The following is a 24,761-nucleotide window of genomic DNA, read 5'->3' on the forward strand; positions in this document are numbered from 1 at the left end:
TACCCCGTGCATTAACCTGTGAGAATTCGAGAGACCAAGAACTATTTCAAAGTCACTATTTAAATGGAAAAAAACACATTTGCTTTTAAAATGCTAACAGAGAATAATAAACTAACAATTATTTACAGCTCCTTCCTCTAACCCATATTTTACTTTCCCTTATAAAATCCTAAACTGATAAAACCCCGGAGTATCATGGACCACAAATTCCGATTTCAAAACCAGCCAGCTGTCGAAACTTCCCTTTGTATCTTGATTGTAGATTTTCTTCTTCTTTGGGATTTCTGTGTCACAGGCGATTGACTGATAAACATAGAACATAGAACATAGAAGAATATAGCACAGTACAGGCCCTTCGGCCCTCGATGTTGCGCCGATCCAAGCCCACCTAACCTACACTAGCCCATTATCCTCCATATGCCTATCCAATGCCCACTTAAATGCCCATAATTAGGGAGAGTCCATCACTGCTACTGGCAGGGCATTCCATGAACTCACGACTCGCGGAGTAAAGAATCTACCCCTAACATCTGTCCTATACCTACCACCCCTTAATTTAAAGCTATGCCCCCTCGTAGTAGCTGACTCCAAACGTGGAAAAAGGTTCTCATGGTCAACCCTATCGAAACCCCTAATCATCTTGTACACCTCTATCAAGTCACCCCTAAACCTTCTTTTCTCCAATGAAAACAACCCCAAGTGAATCAAAACTTCCTCATACGATCTTTCTACCATACCAGGCAACATCCTGGTAAACCTCCTCTGCACCCGTTCCAGTGCCTCCACATCCTTCCTATAGTATGGCGACCAAAACTGCACACAATACTCCAGATGCGGCCGCACCAGAGTCTTATACAACTGCAACATGACCTCAGGACTCCGGAACTCAATTCCTCTACCAATAAAAGCCAGTACGCCATATGCCTTCTTCACCACACTATTTACCTGGGTGGAAACTTTCAAAGATCTGTGTACATGGACACCAAGATCCCTCTGCTCAATCACACTACCAAGTATCCGACCATTAGCCCATTACCCCATCTTTTTGTTACTCTTACCAAAGTGAATCACCTCACACTGAGCTACATTGAACTCCATTTGCCACCTTTCTGCCCAGTTCTGCAGCTTATCTATATCCAGCTGTAACCTGCCACATCCTTCCTCACTGTCTACAACTCCACCGACTTTCGTATCATCCGCAAACTTGCTCACCCAAACTTCTAACCCCTCCTCCAGGTCATTTATAAAAATGACAAACAGCAATGGTCCCAAAACAGATCCTTGCGGAACACCGCTCGTGACGGCACTCCAAGATGAACCTTTGCCATCAACTACTACCCTCTGTCTTCTTCCAGCCAGCTAACTCCTAATCCAAACCTCCAAATCACCCTCAATGCCATACCTCCGTATTTTTTGCAGTAGTCTACCATGGGGAACCTTATGAAACGCCTTACTAAAATCCATATACACCACATCTACTGCTTTCCCCTCGTCCACCTCCTTAGTCACCTTCTCAAAGAATTCAATAAGGTTTGTGAGGCACGACCTGCCCTTCACAAAACCATGCTGACTTTCCTTGATCACATTATTCCTATTTGGATGTTCATAAATCCTATCCCTTATAATTCTCTCTAAGATTTTGCCCACAACAGAAGTGAGACTCACCGGCCTATAGTTACTAGGGTTATCCCTACTCCCCTTCTTGAACAAGGGAACCACATTTGCTAGCCTCCAATCTTCTGGCACTCCTCCTGTAGACAACGAGGACATACAAATCAAGGCCAATGGCTCTACAATCTCCTCCCTTGCTTCCCAGAGAATCCTAGGATAAATGCCATCAGGCCCAGGGAACCTATTTATTTTCACCCTTTCCAGAATTTCCAACACCTCTTCTCTACATACCTCAAAGCCATCCATTCTACTTAATTGTGACTCAGTATTCACATTGACAACAATGTCCTGTTCCTGATTGAATACTGACGAAAAGTATTCATTCAGTGTCTCCCCAATCTCTTCAGCCCCACACGCAACTTCCCACTACTATCCTTGACTGCACCTATTCCTACCCTAGTCATTCTTTTATTCCTGACATACCTATAGAAAGCCTTAGGGTTTTCCCTAATCCTACCAACTAAGGACCTTTCATGTCCCCTCCTTGCTGCTCTTCGCTCTCTCTTCAGGTCCTTCCTGGCTACCTTATAACTCCCAATCGCCCCAATTGAACCTTCACGCCTCATCTTTACATAGGCCGCCCTCTTCCATTTAACAAGGGATTCCAATTCCTTATTAAACCACGGCTCCCTCACACGACCCTTTCCTCCCTGCCTGACGGGTACATACTTATCAAGGACACTCAATAGTTGCTCCTTGATAAAGCTGCACATATCAATTACGCCCTTGCCTTGAAGCTTACTTTTCCAAGCCACACATCTTAAGTCATGCCTCACCGGATCATAATTTCCCTGCCCCCAGCTATAACTCTTATCCCTCTCCATCACTAAAGTAAAAGTCACCGAATTGTGGTCACTGTCCCCAAAGTGCTCACCTACCTCTAATTCTAAAACCTGGCCTGGTTCATTACCCAGAACCAAATCCAGTATGGCCTCACCTCTTGTTGGCCTATCTACATATTGTGTCAGGAAACCCTCCTGCACACATTGGACAAACACTGACCCATCTAACGAACTTGAGCTATAGCTTTCCCAATCAATATCAGGAAAGTTAAAGTTCCCCCATAACAACCACCCTATTACTTTCACTCTTCTCTTGAATCATCCTCGCAATCCTTTCTTCTACGTTTCTAGGACTATTAGGAGGCCTGGAAAAAACTCCTAACAGGGTGAGCTCACCTTTCCTATTCCTAACCTCAGCCCAAACGACCTCAGATGGCGAGTCTTCATCCATCGTCCTTTCCACAGCTGTAATACTATCTTTGTCAAGCAATGCCACACCGCCCCCTCTTTTACCCCCACCTCTGACCCTACTAAAACATTTAAACCCTGGGACCTGCAACAGGCAATCCTGTCCCTGTTTTACCCATGTCTCCGTAATAGCCACAACATCGAAGTCCCAGGTACCAACCCACGCTGCAAGTTCACCTACCTTATTTCGTATACTTCTTGCATTGAAGTATACACACTTCAAGCCACTTTCCTGTTTACAGGCACCCTCCTTTGAAATTGATGCCATGTTCCTAACCTCCCTACACTTCAGGTCCTGCAACGTAAAGCTACAGTCTGGGTTCCCATGCCCCTGCAAAGTTAGTTTAACCCCCCCCCCCCCCCCAAGAGCACTAGCAAACCTCCCACCAAGGATACTGGTGCCCCTCAGGTTCAGGTGCAGACATCCTGTTTATAGAGGTCCCACCTTCCCCAGAAAGAAACCCAGTTATCCAAGTACCGGAATCCCTCCCTCCTGCACCATCCCTGTAGCCACGCATTTAACTGTTCTCTCTCCCTATTCCTCGACTCTCTATCACATGGCACGGGTAACAAACCAGAGACAACAACTCTGTTTGTTCTAACTTTGAGCTTCCAACCTAGCTCCCTGAAAGCCTGCCTAACATCCTCAGCGCTCCTCCTACCTATATCATTGGTGCCAATGTGGACCACGACTTCGGGCTGCTCCCCCTCCCCCTTAAGGACCCGGAAAACACGATCAGAGACATCACGTAACCTTGCACCTGGGAGGCAACATACCAAACGTGAGTCTCTCTCGTTCCCACAAAACCGCCTATCTGTGCCCCGAACTATCGAGTCCCCAATTACTATTGCTCTGCTCTTCTCCACCCTTCCTTTCTGAGTAACGCGGACAGGCTCCGTGCCAGATGCCTGAGCCCCGTTACTTACCCCTGGTAAGTCGTCCCCCCCACAAGTATTTAAAACGGTATACTTGTCCTTGAGGGTAACGGTCGCAGGGGGTCCCTGCACTGGCTGCTTCCTCCCAGTCCCCCTCACTGTCACCCATCTATCTGCCATCTTTGGAGTTACTACTTCCCTAAAGCTCCGATCTATGACCCCCTCTGCCTCCCGAATGATCCTAAGTTCATCCAACTCCAGCTCCAGTTCCCTAACACGGTCTTGGAGAAGCTGGCGATGGGTGCACTTCCTGCAAGTGTATTCAGCAGGGACGTCCATGGCATCCCTCACCTCAAACATGTTGCAAGAGGAGCATTGCACTGCCTTCACTGCCATCCCTCTGAAAGTAACCTTTTTTAAAAACGTATCTTTAAGAGAGCTGTGTGTCTGGTAGTCTGTACGTGCTGATGGCTTGGCAATTCTCCCTCAGCTGATCACGTTTTCCCGGTATTTTATCACTAAAGCATCGGACTATGTCACTGGTTGTTAATAGTTTCAATATACTAAATTAAAACTGGATTGGTCTTTGGTATTTTGGTTGTCCTAATTCGTATTGATTTTTTTCTCTGCAGGCAACCAGCCGCTGGACCAAAAGGTTACATTGCATCTTGTTCAGAACACTCGATGCTGTCAGATAGTTCTGCTAGTTTTTAACTTTCTTAAAGATACAGTACATCAAGTTTTCGTAACAAAAGGTATATTTCAGCACATTATTCAACTGCTGTCTGAACTTAGTCTGGACCATGGTATAAATCGCGATGTTTGTGCAGCAACTGAGAAGCTGCAGCGTAAAGGCCAATTCCAGCACAAAGTCATCGAAATGCACAGATTGATATCCAATATCATACAGTTTTAATGATGTATAGAATACATCATTAACATTGGCCAGAACAGTATGAAATTGGCCGAGATGACAAACAGTAAAATGATGGATTTTTTTCCGATTTTTGCATTTCTCTGTCAGACTGCGCTTTCCAACTGGTGTAAGCCCGGAGTCTGCTGCAGGCGCTGCTCGTCACTAAAGTGTGTTTGATGGTGAAAACATTGAGCAGCAGAATCAGGAGAAATGGGAGAGCCAGGGTTAGAATGTTATGAATGAACTCCATTGTGGCCCAGACAGGTGAGTGCTTGACAGCGAGTGTTACAGCACAAAACGAGGGAGAGTTCCATAGCCAATACCGAGATGTGAACATAAAATACCAGAAAATGTCCTTTTCGCAAAACCACAGCCGACGTTTTCTCACTGCAATATATGTTTTTCAGCTTCTGGTACCAAATGGCCACGAATCGATCAAAGGTCAAAGAAACGGTGTACCAGACAGAACAGTCAGTGGCTGTAAAAAGCAGGACTGTTTTACTACACACGGGGATGGACCACACGAAATAAAACTGTTTCGGATAAACAATGGGAATGTGTCTCAATATCAGATCGAGGATAATGACCAATAGATCCGCCATTGCCATGGCCCCTAGGTAATGTCTGATACACGGAGACAATCCACAATCTTTATAAATCAGGACGTAGATCATCACTACATTAACTGTGAAAACGGCATACATACAAATTATACATCAACCTGGAGCCAACGTTATCAGTTTGATTGATAACACAATGAGATGTGTCACTGCATTCAGAGATTTATTGAAATAAATGGATCTGAAATATCAAACAGGAAGGCCTGAAGTACTCACAAAAAATATGAGGTGAAACGCAAGAAATCATCCCTCCCTAAACAGACACAGACACATCAATAAGAACAGAATGGTTTCTGAAACACTCCTACAGACTCGATCACTCGAGGGCAGACACAGGTCACTTCATCCCACTTCTAATACGGAAGGTGAGAATGTTGCTGTTCTGAAGTATTCTATCCCAGTTTTTTGAAGGGAAACGGCGTTTGGAAATTTCTGGCTTTTCGTCTCAATTGTGGTCAATCGATTGCCATGAAGAAATGTAAATGCAGGGAAAACATATTCATTCCTTTACTTGACAGAGGGAATATCAAAACTGTGTTTCCTTCTCACTTGAAGGGGATCTCTTCCCTCAGGATCTTATCTTTTGTTAAATTAACCCATTTCGGAGGTTCAGAAATCTGAGCTGCCGGGAGTAAAATGTTCCAGAGAATGTCGGGTTTGGAACATTCCAAAGATTGTCATGCATAAAATGGTCCGGGGAATGTTGACTCCAGAATGCACCAGAGAATGCCGGGTGTAGAACATTGCAGGGAATGTCGGTTATAGAATGTTCTGGGCAATGTCAATTCCAGAATTTTTCAGTGAATGCCCAGTCCAGAATGTTCCGGGGACTGAATGCCCTGAAGAATGGCAGGTATAAACTGTTCAATGGAATGTCCGGTCAAGAACATTGCAGGGAATATCGGATCGAGCAATGTCCGGGGAATGTCTGATATTGAATGTTTTGGAGAGTGTTGGGTATAGAACGTTTGAGAAGAAGTCTACAAGGTATAGGATGTTCTGTGAATGTCAGCTAAGGAATCTTCCTGAGAATGTTGGGTATGGAATGATCCGGGAAATGCTGGCTATAGAATGTTCTGGGAAATGTCAGGTATAGAATGTTTTGGTCAATGTTGGAGATGGAATAGTGCTGAAAATGTCATTTATAGGATGTTCTAGAGAATGTCGGGTTTAGAATATTCCGGGGAATGTCTGCTACAGAATGTTCTGCAGAACGTTGGATATGGCATGTTCTGGAGTATCTGGATCAGTGGTGCTGGAAGAGCACAGCAATTCAGGCAGCATCTGAGGACAGGCAAAATCGACGTTTCGGGCAAAAGCCCTTCATCAGGAATAAAGGCAGAGAGCCTGAAGCGTGGAGAGATAAGCTAGAGGAGGGTGGGGTGGGGAGAGAGTGGCATAGAGTACAATAGGTCAGTGGGGAAGGAGATGAAGGTGATAGGTCAGGGAGGAGAGGGTGGAGTGGATAGGTGGAAAAGGAGCTGGGCAGGTCGGACAAGTCCGGACAGGTCAGGGGATCGAGTTTCTGGAGGTTAGAAGCTCGGATGAGGTGGGGGAAGGGGAAATGAGGAAACTGTTGAAATCCACATTGATGCCCTGGGGTTGAAGTGTTCCGAGGCGGAAGATGAGGCGTTCTTCTTCCAGGCGTCTGGTGGTGAGGGAGCGGCGGTGGAGGAGGCCCAGCACCTCCATATCCTCGGCAGAGTGGGAGGGGGAGTTGAAATGTTGAGCCACTGGGCGATGTGATTGATTGGTGCGGGTATCTCGGAGATGTTCCCTAAAGCGCTCTGCTAGGAGGCGCCCAGTCTCCCCAATGTAGAGGAGACCGCATCGGGAGCAACGGATACAATAGATGATATTTGTGGATGTGCAGGTAAAACTTTGATGGATGTGGAAAGCTCCTTTGGGGCCTTGGATAGAGGTGAGGGAGGAGGTGTGGGCGCAGGTTTTACAGTTCCTGCGGTGGCAGGGGAAAGTGCCAGGATGGGAGGGTGGGTCGTAGGGGGGCGTGGACCTGACCAGGTAGTCACGGAGGGAGCGGTCTTTGCGGAAGGCGGAGAGGGGTGGGGAGGGAAATATATCCCTGGTGGTGGGGTCTGTTTGGAGGTGGCGGAAATGTCGGCGGATGATTTGGTTTATGCGAAGGTTGGTAGGGTGGAAGGTGAGCACCAGGGGCGTTTTGTCCTTGTTGCGGTTGGAGGGGTTGGGTCTGAGGGCGGAGGTGCGGGATGTGGATGAGATGCGTTGGAGGGCATCTTTAACCACGGTCTCTAAAGAAGGAGGCCATCTGGTGTGTTCGATGGTGGAACCGCTCCTCCTGGGAGCAGATACGGCGGAGGCGGAGGAATTGGGAATACGGGATGGCATTTTTGCAAGAGGTAGGGTGGGAAGAGGTGTAATCCAGGTAGCTGTGGGAGTCGGTGGGTTTGTAGAAGATGTCAGTGTCAAGTCGGTCGTCACTGATGGATATGGAGAGGTCCAGGAAGGGGAGGGAGGTCTCAGAGATGGTCCAGGTAAATTTAAGGTCAGGGTGGAATGTGTTGGTGAAGTTGATGAATTGCTCAACCTCCTCGCGGGAGCACGAGGTGGCGCCAATGCAGTCATCAATGTAGCGGAGGAAGAGGTGGGGAGTGGTGCCGGTGTAATTACGGAAGATCGACTGCTCTACGTCGCCAACAAAGAGACAGGCATAGCTGGGGCCCATACGTGTGCCCATGGCTACCCCTTTGGTCTGGAGGAAGTGGGAGGATTCAAAGGAGAAATTGTTAAGGGTGAGGACCAGTTCGGCCAAACGAATGAGAGTGTCGGTGGAGGGGTACTGTTGGGAAAGTCTGGAGAGGAAAAAACGGAGGGCTTGGAGGCCCTGGTCATGGCGGATGGAGGTGTAGAGGGATTGGATATCCATGGTGAAGATGAGGTGTTGGGGGCCGGGGAAACGGAAGTCTTGGAGGAGGTGGAGGGCGTGGGTGGTGTCTCGAACGTATGTGGGGAGTTCCTGGACTAGGGGGGATAGGACAGTGTCGAGGTAGGTAGAGATGAGTTCAGTGGGGCAGGAGCATGCTGAGACAATGGGTCGGCCAGGGTGGTCAGGCTTGTGGATCTTGGGAAGGAGGTAGAACCGGGCAGTGCGGGTTTCCCGGACTATGAGGTTGGAAGCTGTGGGTGGCCTGGACTATGAGGTTGGAAGCTGTGGTTCTGGAGTATGTCGGTGCTGAATGTTCGATAGGATGTCTGTTACAGAATGTTCCGGGGAATGTCGTTTATAGTATATGCTAGGAATATCAGTTATAGACTGTTATTGGAAGTGTCGGATGTAGAACGTTCTGGAGAATGACAGTTTCAGAATATTCCAGAGAACGTTCGGTATAGAACGTTCCGGGGAGTGTCAGTTATTGATCATTGCAGAGAATGTCGGGTATGGAATGTTCAGAGGAATTCCAGTTACAAATGTTTCAAGGAATGTCAAGTGTAGAAAATTCCAGAGACTGCAGTTTTTAAAATGCGCCGAAGAATATCGGGTATGCAATGATCTTGAGAATGTCAGCTGAAGAATGTTCCAGAATGTCATTTGTGGAATGTTCTGGACAATGCTGGGTATACAACGTTTCAGGCAATGCCAGTTACAGAGTGTTCTGGAGAAATTCGGGAATGGAATAATCCGTGATTGTTGGGTATACAACGTTTTCGGGAAGTCAGGTGGAGAATTTTCCAGATAATGCTGGGTATAAAATGTTCCAAGGAATGTTGGTTACAGAACGTTGCAGAGAATGTCGGGTGCACAAAGTTCTGGAGACTGTTGTTTGCCGAATGTTCTGGGTATATTTGTTTATACAATGTTCCGAACAATGTCGGGTGCAGAGTGTCCCAGTGAGTGTAGGGTATAGAATATGATAGATCTATAAATATCCATATCTCAGAAGCTCTTGTGCCCATTAATTTGGCGAGATCCGCTCAGCCGCAAGGCGGGAATCTGTCTTCAAGCTTAACTCAGCTGATAGCTTTAAACAAAATACTGTAAGATTCAGCCAATGCCTTCATTATTTCATGCAACATCCTCCTGTATGGTCAGACACAAGACATCCCTTATTCGGATAATTACACAATCTTTGTTGTCAATTTTGTGCAACACTCCCAAATGTCTTGGACATTTAGTTCCCAATATTGGTCACACTCTGGATGTAGGTTTGCTTGCTGAGCTGGCAAGTTCATTTTCATATGTTTCATCACCACACTAAGTAACGTAATCAGTGAGTCTCCGAATGAAGTACTGTTGGTGTAGCCTGCTTCGTATTTATATGTTTCCTTGGGTTGCTGGTGTCATTTCCTGTGGTGTCATCATTTCCTATAGAGATGTCATTTACTGTAGTTTTTTCTCAGGAGCTAGTAAATGCGATTCAAGTCAATGTGTTCGTCCATGGAGTTCCGGTTGGAGTGCCATGCTGATATGAATTCTCGTGCATGTCTCTGTTTGGCTTGTCCTCGGATGGATGTGTTGTCCCAGTCGAAGTGGTGTCCTTCCTCATCCGTATGTAAGGATATTAGCGAGAGTGGGTCATGTCTTTTTGTGGCCAATAAATGTTCACTTTGCTGGTGGCTAGTTTTCTTCCCGTTTGTCCAATGCGGTGTTTGTTACAGTTCTTACTAGGTATTTTGGAAATGGTGTTAGTTTAACTTGTTGTCTGCATAGGGTATTTCAAGTTCATTAGCGGCTGTTTTAGTGTGTTGTTGGGGTTGTGGACTAACATGATGCCAAGGGGTCTGAGTCATCTGGCAGTCATTTTTGAAATGTCTTTGATATAGGGGAGAGTGGCTAGGGTTTCTGGAGGTGTTTTTCTCTTTTCGTTTGCTTTCTTCCAAATGAGGTAAAAAACAATGATATCAAATGCTGGGAACCAGATTCTGGATTAGAGTGGTGCTTGTAAAGCACAGTAGTTCAGGCACCATCCGACGAGCAGGAAAATCAACGTTTTGGGCAAAAGCACTTCATTAGGAATTAAAGGCAGATTTGCTGCAGGGTGGAGAGATGTATGAGAGGAGGGTGGGAGTGGGGAGAAAGTAGCACAGAGTACAATGGATGGATGGGGATGGGGATGAAGGTGATATCTTAGAGAGGAGGATGGAGCGAATACATTGTATAGGCGTTCTTCTTCCTCATTTGGCAGTTCTGATGTACTTCAGTGTGTTGTGGCCCTTTTGAACAGTGTCTTGATGCAACTTCTTTTGTGTGTGTTGTGGTTGCAGACAACTGCGACCACTAGGACTCATAACAGCTCACAAACCAACAGCCACTCTCAGACAACAACTCACCAGGACGAAGGACCCGATACCCAGCATGAGCAAAACCAATGTAGTGTACAAAATCCCATGCAAGGACTGGACAAAACACTACATAGGACAAACAGGAAGACTGCTAACGGTCCGCAGCCATGAACATCAACTCGCCACGAAACGACATGACCAGCTGTCCTTAGTAGCCACACACTCAGATAACAAGCAACATGAGGTCGACTGGGAGAACACTACTATTATAGGACAAGCCAAACAGAGAACAGCCAGGGAATTCCTAGAGGCATGGCACTCATCCACAGATTCAATCAATAAACGCATCGACCTGGACCCAATATACTGGCCACTGCAGCGGACAGCTGAAACTGACAACCGGAAGCGGCAGATACAAAACACTGGCTGATCATCCTCAATCAGTATCCTGTTCCTGCCTTATCTCCATAACCCTTGATTCCACTATCTTTTGAGAGCTCTATCCAACTCTTTCTTAAACGAATCCCAAGACTGGGCCTCCACTGCTTTCTGGGGCAGAGCATTCCACACACCCACCACTCTCTGGGTGAAGAAGTTTCTCTTTGTCTCTGTCCTAAATGGCCTACCCCTCATTTCTAAGCTGTGTCCTCTGGTTCGGGACTCACTCATCAGCGGAAACATGTTTCCTGCGTCCAGAGTGTCAAATCCTTTAATAATCTTCTACGTCTCAATCAGATCCCCTCTCAGCCTTCTAAACTCAAGAGTATACAAGCCCAGTCGCTCCAATCTTTCAGCATAAGATAGTTGCGTCATTCCAGGAGTTGACCTCATGAAGCTACGCTGCACTCCCTCAATAGCCAGAATGTCTTTCCTCAAATTTAGAGACCAGAACTGCACACAATATTCCAGGTGCAGTCTCACCAGGGCCCCATACTGCTGCAGAAGAATCTCTTTGCTTCTATACTCAATTCCTCTTATTGTGAAGGCCGGCATGCTATTCGCTTTCTTCACTACCTGCTGTACCTGCATGCTTACCATCATTGACTGGTGTACAAGAATACCGAGATCTCTTTGTACTGTCCCTTTACCTAACTTGACACCATTTCATAACAACCAGTGTCTCCATCCCTGCTTTCATATCAGTCGGGTCAAGAGATTGATTTCTGCACCTGGCTCCTCCATTTCTCTGAATCGAAGGTTGGCCACAATATCTCCCTTTTTTTTCTGAGACCATTTCTTTCATCTAATGCAATTTTAATATGTTTTTTATCTATCATTGCGCCTCCTTCCTTTTTACTGTTTGCTCTGTGGTGGGCATTTGAACAACTTACATGCCGTAGTTTTTATTTAAACAACAGATGTTGACTCTCTTCCTTACATCTTTGTCATGTGCTTTTGCAATTCGCTGAAGTCATCTAACGCCTCAAACATTAATAGTAGACTAAAGGTCGGCTGGAAGAACACAGCAAGCCAGGCAGCATCAGAAGGTGGAAAAGTCGACGTTTTGGGTTAACTCTTCTTCAGTACTGTGGGTGGGTGGAAATTGAGGTTCAGATAAAGGAGGTGGCGGGGTCAGGGTCTTAAAGTGGGGAAAAAATAAGACAGATAGAGGGTACCACATGGTTGGTCAATGGGGGAGGAAATGAAGCCTGCAGTGGCTGTGAGGATTGCAGGGAGTGGGAGGGTCTGGGAGCAAGTCGGGTGATGGGATGGGAGGTTATTTGAAATTGAAGAACTTGATTTTGTCCTTGTAGAGAAGACCACATCGAGAGCACCTGATGCAAATAACTAGTTTGAAAGGCATGTCAAACTCTGTTTCACGTGGATGGACTGCTTGGAGTTCCGAATGGAAGTGAGGAGTTGGTGTACGGGCAGGTTTTGTGTCTTGTCCGGTTGCTGGGGAAAGTCTTTGGGGGTTCGGGAGGATTCATGTGCAGAGGTTTGCAAACCAATGACTGAGGAAGGGAATGATCCTTGTGGAAGGCAGAGAGGGGTGGGGAGGGGAATATGTTCTTGGTGGTGGGGTCTGATGGAAGTTGGCAAAAGGTTTTAAGGATGATGTCCTGGATGCGGTGACTGATGGATTCGTAGGTGAAGACAAGGGGTCTCTATGTTTATTGTGCTCAGAACGTGGTGTGCCGGGCAGTGGAATGGGGAAGCGAGTTGATGCAAGGAGGGCTGTTGAATTACAGAGGTAGAAAAGCACGTTTTAGAAATAAGTGAACATCTGGATTGATTGCAAGTAGAACGTCTCCTTCTCTGAGCAAATACAGCAGAGGCGGAGGATCTGGGAGAATGAGATCGAGTTCTTCCAGGATACTGGGTGGCAGAAGTTGTAATCCAAGTATCTAATGGGGGTCTGTAGTTTTGTAGTGAGCATCCATTTGGAAATAGCCACCGAAAGTGAAAATGGAGTGGTCAAGAAAGTAGAGGCAGGTGTCCGAGATGGAGCTAAAGAATTTAACGCCAGGGTGGAAGTGGTGGATGAAGACGATGAACTGCTGCAGTTCTATCTCGGTTCAGGTTGCTGCGCCAATGCAATCATTGATGTAACCGCAGAAGAGCTTTGGCACAGTGCCTCTGAGTGTTCTGAAGAGGGGCTGTTTGAAAGACCCAACAAAGAGACATGCATAGCTACGTTCCAATCGAGTGCACATGGCCACCCCCTTCGATTTGGAGAAAAAGGGAGTAGTTGAAGGAATATTTACTGAGGTTGAGGAATAATTGGGTGGACGGAAGAGGGTGTGGCTGGAGGGAGACTGGATGGTTCCTTTTGGAGAGGGAGAAAATGAGTGCCTGGAGGCCATCCTTGGTAGTTTTTGATATTTATAAGGACTGCACGTCCATCATGAAGATAGTGTGCTGGGGGACGGGGAACTCGAATTCTGAAGAGATGGGGATTGTGGTGGGTGTCAAGAATTCAGTTGGGAAGTGACTGAACCAAGGAGGTGAGGACAGAATCGAGACAGGACGAGATTATTTCGAAGGGGCTAGATAATGCTGAGACGATTGGTCGGCCAGGGTAGTAGGGCATTTGGATCTTAGGGAGCAGGTAGAACCAGGCAGTGCGAGCTTGAGGCACAATGAGCTTGGATGCGGTGGAAGGGAGATCCTATCTGCAATAAGGACACAAACAGGGCACGCAGTTTTGCCCTGATTGGTCAGTGTGAGGTCGTGGTCAAAGGGCACGTAGGATGTGTTATTGGAGAGTTAGCTTTCAGCATCTGCGAAATACAGAAATCTTCTCCAGACTACCACCTACGCTAGCATTTGTGATTGCTAACCGGGGTAATTGTGGAGCGAGTAGAGTGCTGCACGTTTCGAGGAGATGCATGTTGAGTGGATTCGGGTGGTGGAGAAAGTGAGGCTGATGGCACGTTGGAAGTCTGCAAGGTAGACGTCTGGGACAGGTACAAGGCCTTCAGGTGGTGATCAGGTAGAGAAAGAAGGTTGGAAGCGGGAGATGGGATCCTCCGAGGGAGGATCGGAGGTTTTGGCAAAGAAGAAGACATGGAAACAGAGGGCGAGAAAGAAGCGCTCCACGTCGAGACTGGTCCTGAATTCGTTGAGGTGGAGGTAGGAGGTGCGAATGTGACCTTTTTCTTGAGGACAGACAGCTGGGCCACCGGGACTTCTAGTTTGTGTGGACAGCGAATTAGGTTGAGGGGCTCGCAGTGGTGTTTAGGGGGAGTCCAGGGTTTGCTGGTGGGGTGGGGGAAGGAAAAGGATGATTGCATATGGTAAGTGACTGTTGTATCTGCTGTAGTTGGGGGAGTTGGTGTGGATAGAAAAAGAGGATTGAGAGTGCGGTGGGTTGCCGAGTAGCAATGGTGCAGGGTGGATGAGGTGAAGGGGGAGAAGTGGAGAGGTAAAGTGTATTGTGGGGGTGGAATGGGTGAGGAGGGAGAGCTGGTGTGCAGCCTGGCTGTAGGCAGGCTGTAGGACCCAAGCATGACCCTGAGAAATGTAGACCGAGAAGTACTTGGACAGTGGGCAAAGTCAGAGTTGGAGGTGGAAGCTGGAGGAACCTCGAATCTGGTTGGAGTGCTGTTGTCAGCAGAATCAGGGGCAGTGTTGTTGGAGAGGTCCGGAGCTGAGACAGAGGTTTTGGGTGAGTATTTGGGAGTCCTAGTAAGTGGTTTAATGGCCTGGGTAACAAACCGGAAGGAGCGTCTGTCCCGGAAGTAGCTTTGGACTGGGCAGACCCAGTCCTGGATGGAGTCTCTACGTGGACAATAGGCGCGGCACCAAAGTGGGGCGGGCCTGGAGGTGGCCGGAACCAGGGCACAAAGTTCAAACAGCGAGCAAGTTTTGTGACTGTAGGCGAGCGGAGCAGTGTTTCCCAAACTTCCGATTTTATTCCGATTGGAGGTGTTTGGAGCAGACATGTGGCGGACTTCTACTATTCCACATTCAATGAAAGTCCACCAGCTGAACAAACGGAGGCATTTCATACATTCATGGCTTGCACGACTTAGGTTGACAACCGTAATTTCCAAAAAGAAAATCGTTTTGTATTAAGCCATCTTGTAAAATTCAATGCATTATGATCACTATTTGTAAAAACTTTTTAACTGCAAGGTTTTCAAGGACTGGTAATACAAACCGTCTCATACACGCTGATGAAAACCAATTTTAGAGCTTTAACATTCACTTAGGTTAACATCGTTTAGAGAGAACTTGACGCTGTCCATTATTGCTGCAAGACCCAAAAACGTGGTTTACCTAATTTCCTCTTTTATAATATGACCAACATTGGTATTGCAATTTCAACTTTGACACATGACTCCCATCAATATTTGCTTCTCCTTGCTGTTTCTAAGCGCCACGTTTGCAGATTCAGTGAACCTGAGAGACGCGGCCACTGGGGCGTTAAATGGCAGATTCAGCCAAGGTGAGGCGAATCTGGCGTCACCGGATCATCTCGTCACATTGTTCGTTCTTCTCCTGTGTCATTGTGACATTTTCACCAGATATCTCATTATGCTGATGGAGTAGAGAAAGACAAAGATCTTTGTCCACTGCTATGCCTTTCTCCAGAGAGCTGAGCCTGCTCTGACCTGAGTCGGAACCTTAAAGCAGGCGGGAGAAGTGTTGCTGTTGCTGTTCGGATTTTTAGTAAGATCACATCCGAAGGAGTGTGCACAAATTTAGTCTCCTCACTGTAGCAAGGATATTGTTACTTCGGAAACTGCTCAGAGATTGGTCCCTCAACTCATTCCTGCAAAGAAGATGTTGGCTTACAAAGAAAGGATGATCATGTTGATCCAATAGCTGTTGGAGTTCACAAGAATGAAAGATGGTTTTAATTTTATGTGGAACACCAGAAGGAGTCAGCCAGAAAAGCCAATTATACAGCAAATGTGAGATAATCAGCAAATTAAATAATCAAGAGGAGGTGGAGAGTATTCAAGTGGACATTAACAAGTAGAGTAAATGGATAATAATTAGACAGGTGAAATGGAACATAATGTGTACCCTGTCTTATTTTTCAGGAAGAATGGAAGGCTGGATGTTCCTGCAATGGAGAGGGATTACAGAACTTAGTGATGCAATGTATACTTGAGAGATCACCCTGACACGCTCAGACATCGGAAGTGTTGCTCTATTTCCCAGATATTCTGTTCCCTGATATTCCCAGTTACCCCAATGCTCTCAGTACACACAGGATATTTTGATGTGGTTGGTTGACGGTCGGGAGTGGTGAGGGGAGGGTATTTTGTGCTGTGTATCAAGAAAAGGGTCTCTATCTGAAATGCTGTCTTTTCATTCTACTTGGAGAGCCTAAGAAAATGGGATTGGTTGACTGCTTCTTAATGAAGAGGCTGTGGCTGCTGGCAGGATAGTGGGTATTCACCAACATGTTGGACTGTGCATGGGCACACTGTAACATGAATTGAGTGAGAGGTCATTCTGTTCCTGTACCGGGCCAAGTCTCCAGACCGCACCAGGCCAAGTTGGGATCGTCGTATTGAAGGAGGTGACGTCGTTCTGTAATCAGCTGTACGTTACTCAGGGTCCTCACACAATCTGCTCCTGGATAATGTTTACCTTGGAAAGATTTTCTTGGGAAATCCTGGGTGGATATGGCAGATCCCTTTCCCCACAGACAGTCAGTCCATGGTTTCTGAGCCTCCCCTCTCTGCATCCTGCGCTCCAGTTTTTGTTCATGTTATGGACCCAGATCCTGTAACCACAGTCCCAATACAGCATCAAAAGTTGGGTTTCCAAATTCTCAGGTCTACTGTCAAATCTGAGACAACTCACAGAACAACCTCCAGCAAACCGGACCCAGCAGCTCCACTACACTTTCAATAGCAGGAGACAGCCCTTCAGCTGCGAGTTCGATTTCTGGACATTTCCAGTAGTACACGAGGGATTTCCTCGTGTTATTGGTCACGCGATCAACAAGTGAGAAAAACTTTGGACAGGCACAGGCCAAGCTTCAAAGATGTGAATCAAAGCTGCTGAAACCCCCATGTCCAACATGGCATCCACGTCCTTTGGTGATGTGGCAACCCGGAGTGTACACAATATTTCAAAAGTGGTCGAAACAAAGTTTTTCCAACTCAAACATGACCTGCCAACTCCGATCCGATGAAAGACATCATGCCGTATGCCATCTTAACCACTTTGTAGAATTGAATACACAGATTCATCTGTACATCAATATTCCTAGCATTTTCCAATTCACTGTGTAGTTCAGTCTTGAACTGGATCTTCCAAAATGGATCACCTTCACTTTCCCGGATTCAACTCTATCTGCTATTTGTCTGCCCAACTCTTCAATCTATCTACATTCTACTGTATTCTCTGACAATCCCTTTCAATGTGCGTTACTCCTACATCTGCAAATTGCTAATCAGACCACCGTTACCTTCCTCAAAAACATTTATGTGTATCACAAACAACAGTGTTATCAGCACGGATCCCTGTAGCACACCATTATCTCCATTTTGAGATACTACCATTCATTATTATTCTCTGTCTCCTGTTGCCCAGCAAGTTCTGTATCCATCCAGCCAGTATATTCGGGATCCCATGCGACTTCATCATCTCCATCAGCATACCATGGGGAAATGACTTGAAAAACAACATACTTGAGGTGAAAAAGTTGTTTATTCCTAAAAGCACAGACTTTTCTTCTGGAATTGCTGTCTGGAATTAAGGCGGAGAGAGGTTGTATTGAAGTTTCTAAAAGAGGCATTTAATGGAGATTTGAGCAGAATGGATATGCAAGGTGCTAGCGAAATCCAATGAGTTTGCTATTCAGTTATGAATCTCATTTCAACAGCCAATTCAACAAGTTTTAATCAAGCGGCCTCCTGCGGCCCACCCAGCATTTTTGTGATTTTGTGGACCATATACCAAATGTACAGCAAGACTTTGGGCTAAAAGCAGAACGTGAGAGCAACTACCCTTCACAGCATTGTGGTATTTGCCTGAGTGTGGCTTAAAGGATCACTGAAGTCAATGGAGACCATGGGACCCAATGGTTGCAATTGTATTTGTCACAGAGCAAAGCAGTAGTCACTCTGGAGCGATGATAATTTCAGCCCAGGATGTCCACAGAATGGGGCCCTCTGCAGAGTTACATTCTTATCCTTCCTCAATGATCTTGAATGCTTGATGTATAAAATGTCACACTTGCTTAAGAAAGGGTAAATCTAGCAATATCCGAGGAGCTGCAGAATCGACGTTTCAGGGAAAAGCCCTTTTGCCTGAAACGTCGATTGCCCAGCTCCTTTGACTATGCTTGAGCTGCTGTGGTATTCGAGCACCACACTCTCGACTCTAATCTCCACAGTCTGCAGTCTTCACTTTCTCCTCATCTCGCAAAATGCAGACCTGTTCGCTTGATATAAATAATGGGAAGACTGATGGGAGCAAAAGTACAAAATAAGTTAAAATATACATTATAAGGAAAATAGGTCCATACGAGAGAGTCTATATTCCTTGGCCAACGGCAGGTCATGCATGACAAAGATGATTCATATATTTGATGACGTCACATAGTCAGTATATGAGGGAGTACTGTGAATGTTGTTTCTTTGGAGTTTCAGAAAGTATATGTTACACTGCCACGTGACTTTTTTTTTAGGAAATAACAAATATTTTGTATTGATTGTTCATTGGCAACATGAATTAAAAATTGCTAAACGGGGATGGGAGATGGTCGTTTCACATATCGGAGACAATCCGAAGTAACGTTCCCAGGGGATAACTTCCTGAATCCTTGTTATTTATTCTTACTTCGAAGAATCATTTAGAGATAGCTAATGAGGGTAAAATCCCCCAATTTGGAAATAACATTGATTTGGGTCAATCCTGAATTGCGACCATGCTAAGCAACTTCAGCGCAACGTTAAAATAATAAAATTCACGCAGCGTGCAAAACGTTTTTGAGGAGTTTTTTCGAAAATAGATTTCAAAAACTCACTTCAACATGCTGGGGTGGATGCAATATTTCGTCGAAAAGTATCTGGTTGGAAAAGTAAGCGGGTCAGGCCGCATCCAAAGAGCAGGAGAGTCGACGTTTTGGGCATTAGTGCTTCAGCAGGAATTCCTGGTAAAGGCCTTATGTTCAAAACATCGACTCTCCTTCTCCTCAGATGCTTGCTTGACTGGCTTTGCTTTTCGAGAACCACACTCTTCGTGTCTGCACTCCAGCATCATGCAGTCCTAACTTTCTGCTCGATACGGTATTACCAAGCACTTGTATTCAGTAACTGCAGGTACTGTGTGTTCTTATAAATGAAAAAATGGTTCTGATCATTTCAGTATCCTTCCAAGGGTATCAGTTGAAGATGTGGGGAGCACGGCTCTTGGCGCTTGTGCTTCCAGTGCTGGAACAGCCCACCGACCCTGCATGTGGATTAAGAGGACGCTTTCTTCATGGGGTAAGTAAATCTTTCAATTTCCAATCTGACGAGCCACTCCGAGAGACAGGAGGAATTGACGGACCTGAAACATCATTTAGAGATATCTTCCAGTTTGTATCCACTTGTTTCTCGCAGTTCTCAAAGACCTCTGCATCTGAACGAAACACCCTCAGTTTGGGGTTCCTTCCAAATTTTTTTTTACAAATCTCACTTTTGTACATTGGTTTCAGTTACCACCTTTTATCTTAAACTTTTCAAGTACATCTAAGTGTTTCTTGCGAAGGGTAGTTCTGGTCAGGGTGTTCCTTGGTTATGACACACTGAGAACACAGAGATTAGTCTGTGGCTCCACCTCCCCAATCAGATCACAGGAAAATGATAGTGTACATTATCTGCCTGCATTGTTGTTCACAGACCACAGTAGAGTACGGTGTACAGACCGTGTCGCTACTTCCCTTAACACATCACGCTGGAAGTACAGCGTACAGACCCGACCTCTATCTCCCCTGCTCAGACCATACTGGGAGGACAGTGCATACTTCCTGTCACATTTTCCTTTTCCCGTGCAGACTGGAAGAAACCTGCATAATGCCTGTCTACTTATACTCTGGATTTGTTTTCCTTTCAGGGGTGACCTTTGAATGCGATAGAATTCCTGGAACCTGAAGACAGGGGTCTTGTTGGAACATGAGTACATAGTCCATAGACCTGAAGAAGGGCTCATGCCGGAAATGTCGATTCTCCTGCTCCTTGGATGCTGCCTGACTTGCTGCACTTTTTCAGCAACACATTTTCAGCTACATAGTCCATAACACGTGTTTCAAATTTTATAAATTATGCATGGTCAGATGATGAGTGCGGGGAATTTTCACTGTCGACTGTGACGTCACGACTCCAAAAACAGCTCCATTATTGACAGATAGTCTCAGTCTTCCTCAGATGACAGTTTCTTCAAGTTGTGTTAATTAAAATTACTTAATTTATCTCTAACTAGTATCAAAGTTTTATTCTGCCCTTTCAATAGTGGAGAGCTGTCTCTGTGCTCGCAATCTGGCAGACCATGCTCCATCAGCACTTATTCTCCAATTGTGCCAAGACCACGCTTCCTTTGTACGGATTCTTCAATATTGCAGGAATCCCTTAGCTCTGAACCTCCAAGTGTGTGTAGCCCCCTCAGCAGTGACTCTCCAATTATCTGGCACTCGTTCAAAACTGACCATCTGATACTTCAGAGCTCTGCCAGCACCGACATTATGAGAGGGTGGAAACGGTGTGGAGGGATTTGCTTTTGGTTGAAGTGATTACAATTTGACGAGGTCGCTGGACAGATAAGACAGGATAAACTATGTCCTGCTCGTAAATGACCAGAGAACCCGAAGATGTTGGGTCAGGCGCTCAATAAAAGTGATTAGAAAATACAATGAACAGCGGCATGGTGGCTTTGGGCAGCACACTGACACAGTTTCTAAATCTGCTGCCTCACAGCACCAGGGACCCGGGTCGGTTATTTCCTTGGGGGTGACTGTCGATGTGGCGTTTGCCACATTCTTCGCGTGTCTACGTGGGTTTACTCCGGGTGCTCTGGTTTCCTCCCACAATCAAGAAGATGTGCAATTAGTTGAATTTGCCGTGCTAAATTGCCCATTGTTTTCAGGGGTAAATAGAGGATAATAGGGCAGGGGAATGGGTTTGGGTAGTTTACACTTCGGAGGCTCGCGGCAGACCTGTTGGGTTGAATGGCAAGTTTCAACACTGTAGGGATTCTATTAAATAAAAGAAGTCAGAGAAAATCAGTTTCTTGAAAAGGGAGTTCTCTTCTGGATTGGAGTCTCATTGACTCTCGGTTGCCTTAAGATTCTCAATTCTCTAAAATAATGCCTGGCTTTGACTTTCACTGCACCTCTTGTGCTTCCCCTTATTTGTCGAAGTTCGCATCAACGCTGTCATGAATTTAAGGCTAATAACCAAGGCGAGTAATTCTGAATTGGTGACAAACTCTTACCTTCAAAGTGGTAACAGGAAATGTATCAGTTCCTGTCTACTTCTGAAGCAAGGGCCCATGACCAAGATTTCCGATCTTATATATTTTACGTAGAAGCTTCACAGTTCAATCAACACTATTTTCATTTCGGAGCAATCGTGTTAACTGGGTGGGGGTTGGAAGGACACTGAGAGATAAATAAAAGTGTGGGGTTGGTACTAGGGTAACTAATTTGGAAGGTGACGCGATTGAAGCTGGGGATTTATTGTGAAATGTCGTTGGAGAGGGTGTAGTGGATAGATGGGAAGAAAGATGAACAGGAATAACATGTCAAGATGGCAGTGCTGAGTTGGAGCATTGGTTCCAGGATGAGGTGGAGGAAGGGTAACTTTGGAAACTAACGAAGTCGATGTTGTTGTGTGGTTGAACGTCCCAAGGTGGAAGATGAGGCGTTCTTCTTCCGGATGTCAGGTAGTTTGTATTTCGTGGTGGAAGAGGCTCTGGACTTGCTTGTCCTTGGAGGGGTATGAGGGGGTGTTGACGTGGTCGGCCACTGTATGGTGGGTTTGTTTGGTGCATGTGTTACTGAGATGTTCCCTAAAATGTTCCGGGAGTTGCCGTCCTGTCACCAATTTAGTCGAGACCACATCATGAGCAATGGACAAAATAGTTGAGATGGATGGATGCGCAGGACAATCTCTGCTGGGTGTGAAAAGATCCTTTGGGTCCTTGAACGGAGTTGAGGGGGAAGGATTAACACCTCTTGTGGGGGCAAGTGAAGGTTCCACGTGTGGAGGGTGGGTTGGTGGGAGGCGACGACTTAACTTAGGAGTCACGGAAGAAATCGTCTCGGTGGAACGCAGATTGGGGCTGTTAAGGAAATATACCTCTGGAGGTGAGGTATGATTATAGGTGGCAGAGATTTAAAACTGACCAAAGATGGTTGTGTATTTATGAAATGAGCTGCTAGAGGAAGTGGTGAAGGCTGGTACAATTATAATATTTAAAACGTAACTTGATGAATTCGTGAATAGGAGAGTTGTAAATGCAAATGAACCAAATGCTGGCAAATTGGATTAGATTAATTTAGGACATCTGGTTGTCATGGGCAAGTTGGAACGAAGGGACTTATTCTTTACCATACGTCTTTCTGACTCTGACTCGAAGTCTGAAGTCATTGACTTTGGAAGACAGATGCAAGAAGAATTAATACAGTAACAGGCAGGATTCTAATTGACCGCCCTTAGGATCATTGATGTGCAGACGAAACGTAGGATGCAAATCCATTGCCTGAAATTAGCAACAAAACTGATAACGAGGTAAAGAAGACATGCAAAGCGGTTGCCTTCATCAGTCAGGACGCTGAAAGTAAATGTTGGCAAAGTATGCAGCAGCTGTAAAAATAAGTTACTTCCATCACACTTGATGCGTTGTGTGCAGCTTTGTTTGCTGTACCACAGGAAGGACATGGTTGCCTCTGAGAGAGTGTGCAAAAGCGTTACTAGGATGCTGCCTGGATTAGGGTGCATTTGCCATGAATAGATGTTAAATAAACCTATGCCGGTTTCACGTGAGTGTCAGAGGTTAAGTCGTGACTTGATCGAGGTCGATAAAATTATGAATGGCATGAACAGAGTAAATTGCACGGTCTTCTTCACGGTCTAGAAATATCAGAAACCAGGATTAAGATGAGAAGGATTAACTTTAATATGTGAAGCAAGATTATTTTTAAGTAAAGAATGATATGTGCCTTTAACACGTTGCCAGCTGGTGAGGAGGTGTTAGAAACAGACACGATAGCAACGCTTCAGAGTAATTAGGGCAGTAACATGAGTGCATAGCAAATGGAGGGTTTCTGACGATGTTCAGATGAATGGGATCAGTTCTGAAACGCATTACATGTCTGCACAGATACGATGGGCCCACGGGTCTGTTCCTTTGCAGTACTGCTTTGTGTTTGAAATCATAATGGAGGAACATGTAGATGTAAAAAGTGAGAGCGAGAATTTAAGCGGTCAATTAGAATCTGAGATGGAGGGGGGAGGAAGAAGAGACAGGAAGAAAGACTGAGAGAGAGAGAGAGAGAGAGAGGAGAGTTAAAGGATGTTTGAGAGGAAGTGATGAGAGGAGAGATGAATGATCGGTAGACCCTTTGCCAACATCTTTTAGAGCTCCAGCATCTTTTAGAGTGCAGAACACATAATGAACTGTTGGTTAACTTGTATTTACAGCTTTGCTGGACGCTTCATGACCACATATTTGTTCATCATATGGATGGATCAGTCTTTTATTAAATATGATAAAATAATCCGCTCTCAACTTGTCTGGACGAGAGGCATATTCAAAATCGACACAGTATTGTTAGTAAAAACGACAGATTTGGCCCCAATAAAGTTTGGGTGGGACATTGATGTTACCCTCCTCCGATCATTTCTTTGTTTGAACCTCACTGTTAGATGTGATCAGCCATTTACATTGGCCCAAGCACATTCTGATTTGTGCCGTTCACTCCCCTCAGAGCATTCTTTATGTGGTGTTCAATTTCCAGGATGTCGGATAGGTTGGCCGGGGGAGGATACTCGGTGGAATGTCAGCAAGGGCCCCCGTTCCCAGGTCTGGGCGTACTTAGTGAAATCTTGCAGAGTTAGGAGTCAACAGTGAGTACGTCCACGGCCTGTCTTTTCGGACCGTGGACGCCACTGTAATATCATCACTGGAGTTTGTGTCCTTCTAGTGGGGAAGGGATAGACCATGAAATACTTCTAATCGAAGCTGGGACTTGGCGGTAAGCAATGGTTCTCAATGTTGACTGTGTGAGAGCTAAAGATATCAGTACGCTCCTGCCTTTTCCTAAAACCCCTCCTCTGCCTTTCTGTCAGTATGAACAAACACACAAATCACAACGAAAATTGAGTAACAACCAAGGGTCAGCAATCAATGGTTTAAATTTTATTGCTGCATGTCCGAATGTAATCATTTAACGGTGATTAAATTGATGCAGTGGATCTGAACCTGAACAACAGGGAATACAGTTAGTATCAGTCGCAGGATCAGAGTGGCATAAATGTGGGACAATTCTCAATGTCTCACTCATTACTTCTTACAGCAAATGAAATCGTTGGGGCAAAACACAGTGAAGCGAACTTCTCCTGGACAACAGTGATTTTCTCTGCACACTGCGTTGTACGTTTCACAAAAGGAGTTAAAACCTGGGCAACAGAAAGTGAGACATTATTGATGCAGCCATCGAGACGACCAATCCTGATGCCTTCTATCACTGATATACATGCAAATCAGAACGCTTTG

This window comes from Chiloscyllium plagiosum, unplaced genomic scaffold, assembly GCF_037043375.1.
Source record: "Chiloscyllium plagiosum isolate Xiang-an unplaced genomic scaffold, Cpla_swu_hap1 HiC_scaffold_41, whole genome shotgun sequence".
NCBI classification, from domain to species: Eukaryota; Metazoa; Chordata; class Chondrichthyes; order Orectolobiformes; family Hemiscylliidae; genus Chiloscyllium; species Chiloscyllium plagiosum.